This window comes from Mus pahari, chromosome 3 (assembly GCF_900095145.1).
Source record: "Mus pahari chromosome 3, PAHARI_EIJ_v1.1, whole genome shotgun sequence".
NCBI classification, from domain to species: Eukaryota; Metazoa; Chordata; class Mammalia; order Rodentia; family Muridae; genus Mus; species Mus pahari.
In genome coordinates, this window is record NC_034592.1 from 48,625,033 (window position 1) to 48,631,956 (window position 6,924).

Below are 6,924 nucleotides of genomic sequence, written 5' to 3' on the forward strand. Positions count from 1 at the left end.
ACTTATAGGTTCAGGGATGAGTTCATAATGTTATGAGTGAGATGGTAGCAGACAGTCAGAGCAGGAGGCTGAACATTCACATCATCAAAGACAAATGAAAAGCCCAGAGTATAATCTGGAAGTGGGTAAGGCTGTAAGCTCTCAAAAACCCACCCACAGTGAAGTACTTGTTCCATTATGGCTCCACCTCCTAAAGGTTCATAACCTCTCCAGATAATGCCACCAACAAGGGACCAAGTTTCCAAATATATGAGCCTATGGGAGACATTTCTCATTTAAATCACCGCATAACCATTGTAATAGAACTTCACTAGTTAAATGTTGCCAATGTCTGTTTCCAGCCTTCACTTTCCTAGAATCAGAGGCAGGTATAGGGTTTCCATCCAACAATATTTTATGCCCTTTTAATCATGCAAGATGCCTTTGTATAAATTCTTTCACTGTAGTCTTTACTGTCCTTCCAGATACTTTTACAAACATATAAGACCCTCAGGGTTTACATTGTAGAATGGCAACTTTTTATCAAGTGTGGGCAAGACCCCTGAATGTGATTACCATCCTTTACAAGTAATACAGAGCCCTTTAAGGGATGTTTGGGAGCTCCCATATAGTTACATAGTTAAAGAAAAGAACAGTACAGCAGGCATATACATTGACATTTCCCACAAGCACACAGTTTCATTCTAGGGTGCTCCTCCTGAGGTAGGTCCCTAAGCATTTCCCTATGCAGTCTTGGGAGGGCTGTCTTATGCTTTTTGACTTGTTTTGGGCCCAAGGGTTGATTTTAGCTCACCATGGCTACTGCTAGGGTCTTAACTATAGTAGGCTCTGGATCAGAACTGAGGTGTTTGTTTTCCCATCAGCTGCACCTGGGTTCTGAAAAGTTGTAGGCCAAACAAAACATTTCATCCTCAGTATACACTACATACTCTTCACCTCTTAATCTTTTCTTCCACCAATTTTTTGCTCAGAGTTTAAAGCCTTCCAAAAACTCACTAATGGAATGTTCTGGCTTTGTGTTCATGTTCTTCCTGAGGACTCCTACTGAACACAGATCATGTCACATTTTCTTCCTGGTAGGCTGGATGGTCCATTTTGCCTGCTCTTTCCTTGGTTAACATCAGATCTGTGCTTTAGTACTTTATAAATCCAACTTCTGTGCCAGTTTTGCGGTGTTAGTCTAACAATGTGGTGCCTCTCTTACTGCATAAAGATCATATCCCTCCACAGAGCTCAGCAAAACCACTAAAGTTCCATATTAGTTCCAACATCTCTGATGGATCAACCTTTTGCTTAATTCCCCTGTGAATCCAGTCTTATATGGCCTTTGATTCAAACACAGCCTTTGCATACCTAGTTTTCTCAGTAATGCCTGTCTTGGCTCTTGAACTGGTCATCAAACATTACCTCAATCATACCTGTTTTATTCAGTAATATTTGCCTTTCCTCTTGAACCAGGTGGCAACCCTGTCTCCCAATGCCTAGTCTCTTCAGTAATGTTTGTCTTTTATCATGTGGCAGCTGTTCTTCATGGGGATTTCAGAAGGAGATAGCCAAGTGTCCTTAATGGCTTGTATGAGCCAGTATATCAAAGAATGCTGCCCCTCTCTTTGCCTCAAGTAATGCAGCCTTTGTTTCTATGAGGGATGGCTTGTTAGTTGGTTTACTCAGCTTAGCAAATTCCTCTTCACTATTGCCATTTACCCCAGCCTCATGAACTATGTGGTTGGTTTTTCATTCATTCCTTTATGGTCTTTTCTAATTCAAAAGTTCACATAATGGCTATTTCCTGTTTACTGTAGCTTCATGTAATGAACCACTGATCCCATCTTAAGACTTCTATATGCAGGTTTATCAATTCTGCCTTGCTCACTCCCTCCTTACGTTCTTATTTTCACCGTGGATTCCAAGGCTTTGGAAATGGAGCTTTAGAACATATTTAGTTTGTATCATTTATTTTGTGAAATTTTATAGTCTACAGAATACATGCCATCATCTGTCCATAAATTTATAATTAAATATTCAATATGTTGAAGCCATTGTGGCTTTCTATTGTGAACTTATATATTGTAGTATATAACAGTGATATGAGTGTAAACTTATACCCTATAACCTTGCTATATATGTCTCTAGCTCTTTTCTTTCTTTTTAGGTATCATGGGATATTTCCTTTGTAGATAAATCATGTCATCTATTATATAGATAAATTTTCTTCATACACAGACTTTCTCTCTCTCTCTCTCTCTCTCTCTCTCTCTATATATATATATATATATATATATATATATATATATATACACACACACACACACACACACACACACACACACACAAAGAAATATACTAATATATTTGTGGTTCACAATAATATTAGTATTATGATAAGACTGGTTGAATGCTCAGGCGAGGAACACAAGAAGTATGAGATTGGCATTGTGCCAGGGGTATTTGCTGGGGCATTTAAAGCTTATAGCTAGGATAAACAGATGTCCTTCTATATGATTTTTTGCAGACACCCCATCACAGAGGGTGCAGTTTATTCTTGGAACTGAGGATGATGACGAGGAGCACATCCCTCATGACCTTTTCACAGAACTGGATGAGATTTGCTGGCGTGAAGGGGAAGACGCCGAGTGGCGAGAAACAGCCAGGTAAAGATTTGGGTTGAACAGTGAAAGAATATTTTTATTTTATCTAGGTCATTAGAAGAATAGAGTCCCAGTGCAATGATTCTGCAAACATCTAGGGTTTTCACAGCTTTCTGAATTTGCTCATCTGGCCTGGACAGATCCTATAATGGTATATGGGTCAGAATGAAATCTGAAGGCAGTAATTAAACAGTGATGCAGAGCCAGCTACAGCTGCAGTCTTAAAGAGAAACAGCAACATGGTTTGTGTACCAGCAACAAAACAATGGAAATCAAAAGTAATTTGTTTCTATCTTTTCAGCTGCTGGCTTATACCCAAATTGGTGTTATCATGTGGTAATTTCACTGTGGGCTTTTTTTGGGGAAAAAAAAAACATAAAAGAGAATTTTGTTATAGTTCTCAATTTAATGTAGTGTTCGGTAAGGAATAAAAATATTTTATGTTGTTTTTCTAGCATAAGAATTCATTAAGTTGGATGCTTTTAAAATATCTCTTAAAATTATTTTCTATATTCATAATATTTTGTTGTGCCATATATTTATGAATTACTATAAAATCAATGAATTAAGTTTTATACCTTTCACTAATAAGTGATTTCTGACATTTACTCATTATTTAATAATCATTTGTGAAGTGTCAATTAAATAAATGGTAAGTAGAATATCAGCAGTAAAAGCATTAGAGTTTGCCTTCAAAATATGCAGTCTAGACAGAGCCACACAGTGTAAATGTTGTGCCATGAATACTGTGGCTGATGGATTCATAGCAACTGCAAAGACCCAGGGCTGCCCTTGGTCTACTGCGATTAAGGTTTTTATATAAATATGACTCATCCGAGGTCTATCTAAAATGTAGGTTTTGTATATATTAGGCATACAGTCTTAAGTTCTGCATTTTTGTATCAGCACCACAAATTTATGCAATCATTTAAATTACCTAATTGCTATATAACTGAACTTTATTTAGCCAATCTTGACACACCTCATCCATTTCATCTAGAGTTTCTGGTTTTGTAGAGTATAGGTTTTTGTAGTAGGTTCTGATGATTTTTTGAATTTTCTCGGTTTGGATGATTTTCTCAACAGGTACCACATACCAAAATTAAATCAAGAGCAGGTAAACTATCAAACAGACCCAATATCCCCTGAGGAAATAGATGTCATTAAAAAATCCTCCCAACCAATAGGATAGCCATTGCTACGTGTTTCAACTTTTTCCTTATTTTCAATTATATATTTTAATCAATTTTAGTTCCTTACATCTTGAGAGGAAAATTCTTTGTAACATAACTGTATAAACACTTATATGTTTTTATATATGTATAGCGAATGTTTTATCTCATTGCGTGGCTTACCTTTTACATTTTTTATTAGTATCTTTGAAAAACAGAATTTATACTAGTTCTGTAGACACCAATGTACTAAGTTTGTCCTTGATTAAAGATGTTGAACTTGTGGAAAAAAAAAAATCCCAGGGCCAGAAGGCTTTAGTGCTGAATTGAATTCTATCAGACCGTCAAAGAAGAGCTGATACTAGCACTCCTCAAACTATTCCATAAAATAGAAACAGAAGAAACGCTACATAATTTATTCTATGAAGCCACAGTTACTCTGATAGCTAAACAATACAAAGACCCAACAAAGAAAGAAAACTTCAGACCAGTCTCACTTCCTGGATATTTTTGAGTAGTCTAAGTAGATAATTTTATTTAAAATAGTGAATAGTACTTTATTTTTTGAGGCAGGGTTTCTCTGTGGCTATCATGGAATCTACTTTGTAGACCAAACTAGCCTCAAACTCATGCCTCCCAAGTCTGAGATTCAAGGTGTGTACCACCATACCTGGCTATAATGAATTAATTTAAAGAAAAATTATTTTCTAGGTAATTCCTGTTAAAATAACAAACAAGCAAACAAAAAACATGCTAGTATTTGAAAATTCAAAAAGTATGAAATAGTAGACAAAATCATTTTTTATATCTTGATATATACTTTCTTCTTCAAGGCACTATTCAAGGAACTATTAACAGTTCCTCATGAATCTTCACTCCCCCTCCCACCAAATTTAATACAAATTATTTTCTCTTTTCAGTTTATATATTAAAGTGTTTACCTTGTTTTTTATTTTATATGCTTATATTTTTTTATATTAGCCATGCAAATTTATACTATCTTTTAAATTATGGCATTAAACTAAATAATGTAATTAATTATCCAGACTGCATAGATATTCATGTTTGTCTCTTTTCTCCAAAATCTGTGATAATGATTATTTATACATATATTTTGTAGTTTTACATTATAACATTATATTGTAGTTATTTATGAAGGATAAATTTTTAACAGTAGAACTTTATGTGCCAAAATATAGCTCATTTTTCTTTCACTAATTATTTCAGTAATTACAAAATTACTGTTATAAATTTGATAAATTTAACTATCCAAGAGTGTGTGAATGCTTTCTTCCCTAAAATCATAGCTCGTGCTGTTTTTCTATTTTATACATAAAATATATCATATTTTAATTTTATGTGAGATTTTCCATATTTTATGTTTTATTTTTCCTATGAGCTATTATTCCATTTACCCTGCATGTCTTGTTTTTGTTTGTTTGTTTGAATGATTAAAATTGACAGTATACTATTTTGTTGTTACTCCTTTAAATGAAAACTTTTTCTTGAATTAATAAATTTTGCATCTTTCCAACTGCATCAAAAACAATAATATAGCTTGACTTAGTGATATACACCTTTAATTCCAAGGAGAAATAGTTTGATCTCTGTAAGCTTGAGGCCAATCTGGTCTACATAGTGACTTTCAGGCAAACTAGGGATACATAACGAAAATAGTTCAACCCACCCCCGAACAACAACAACAAAGAAGAAGAATGAAAAAAATCAACATTAAAAACAAGACAAAATGATACAAAAACCAAAACACAAAAGAACAAAAATCAGACTTTTCAAAAATACATGTGATCATCTTTATTTAGCAACAGAAAAGCATTATAAGATCATCTCCACAGGACTGTGGCATAACTTTGCTTTTTTTTCTTTTTTTTTTTTTTTTTTTTTAAAAAACACTGATAAAGGAATAAAAGTGCCCCATCCCTGTTAAATGGTAGATATATCTGTCTTCTCCTGGCTACAGGACACATGCTCCTGGTTGGCAGGAAAGGATGGTTGGTAGGTAAGATAACTGTGCTATGAATTAGTTAAAGTAAATCTCTTCCATTTATAGCTGAGAAGCACTCCTTGGTCAGATGTTGTTTTTAGTTTATGAGAGTATATCTGTGGATATAAGGACAAATGTTTAGATCGTTTTAAAGGACTGTGGTTGTTTAGTAAATAGTGGTTGTAGGTTCCGAGATCTATGATTTCACTAGTACCAATCAGTTGGCCAAGTTTCTAATACCAAGACCAGTTTCGCTCTTGTTAAGCAGGTCTTAATTCTAAATAGAAAGCTCTTGGTTACTGCCAATGTATGCATGCCACTAGTATACTCTTAGAGTTACTGTTTGTTAGAGTTTCATTGCTTTCAACCTTTATAATAAAAATGAGAATTGAGACAAATCCCTTCCGGTCTATGCCAGCACCTGGTCACCTAGGGCACAGAGTGGTCGGACAACCCTACAGTCCCTAGAGGACTGCCCAGCGATCTTAGGATCACTGGTGAGGGGAACGCAACATCTGCTCCAATCCAATTGTGCACGGGACCTGAGAGAGCACTAGGGCAGCAGAGAACCGGCCTGCCCAGGGGCACAAGCCCCTTCCAGTCTGCACCAACACCGGGTTCACTTAGAGCAAAAATTCGGCGGACAACCCCACGGTCCCTAGCGGACTGCCCAAGCAACCTTAGGATCACTGGTGAGTGGAACACAACAGCTGCTCCAATCCAATAGTGACGGGCCTGTGACAACAGGAACAAGGACACCAGAGTCTTTCCTGACCAGAGGCTCAGGTTCCTTTTAATCAGTTCAGATTTACCTTGGTTTCAATCAGACCAGACAACTCCAAGGTCCTCAGAGGAGACACCACTTCCACGCACTGTAAAACACCCAGGACAACATCTTAGGACAACAGGATCCAAGGATAACAGGAGGTGGGTTACACTAGTATTTGAGTGTCTCAGAAGAGCTTGACTGCCAAGAACTCAGAAACACCCTGAATCTCAGGTTCACAGGAGCCCACAATCAAAGAATCACAAAGAAATCAGGACTCTGAGAAGGCCTAATCAACTGGGATTATAGGAAGGACAGGCTCCAATCAGATATATT

At 36.2% G+C, this 6,924-nt stretch overlaps 1 protein-coding gene across 9 annotated transcripts in view; it reads left to right on the top strand.

The window, feature by feature from the left end:
* Positions 1-2,510: 2,510 nt before the first annotated feature.
* The window catches only part of Slc4a10 (solute carrier family 4 member 10), a 121,031-nt gene continuing 116,617 nt past the window's right edge, over positions 2,511-6,924 (top strand). For 4 of the 9 annotated variants that reach the window (XM_029535801.1, XM_029535805.1, XM_029535804.1 and 1 more), the window contains exon 1: positions 2,518-2,651. The gene's annotated coding sequence lies outside the window, so the exon portion shown is untranslated. Of the gene's footprint in view, positions 2,652-6,924 lie in introns of all 9 variants that reach the window. The other 5 variants (XM_029535807.1, XM_029535808.1, XM_029535809.1 and 2 more) reach the window with 2 other exon arrangements.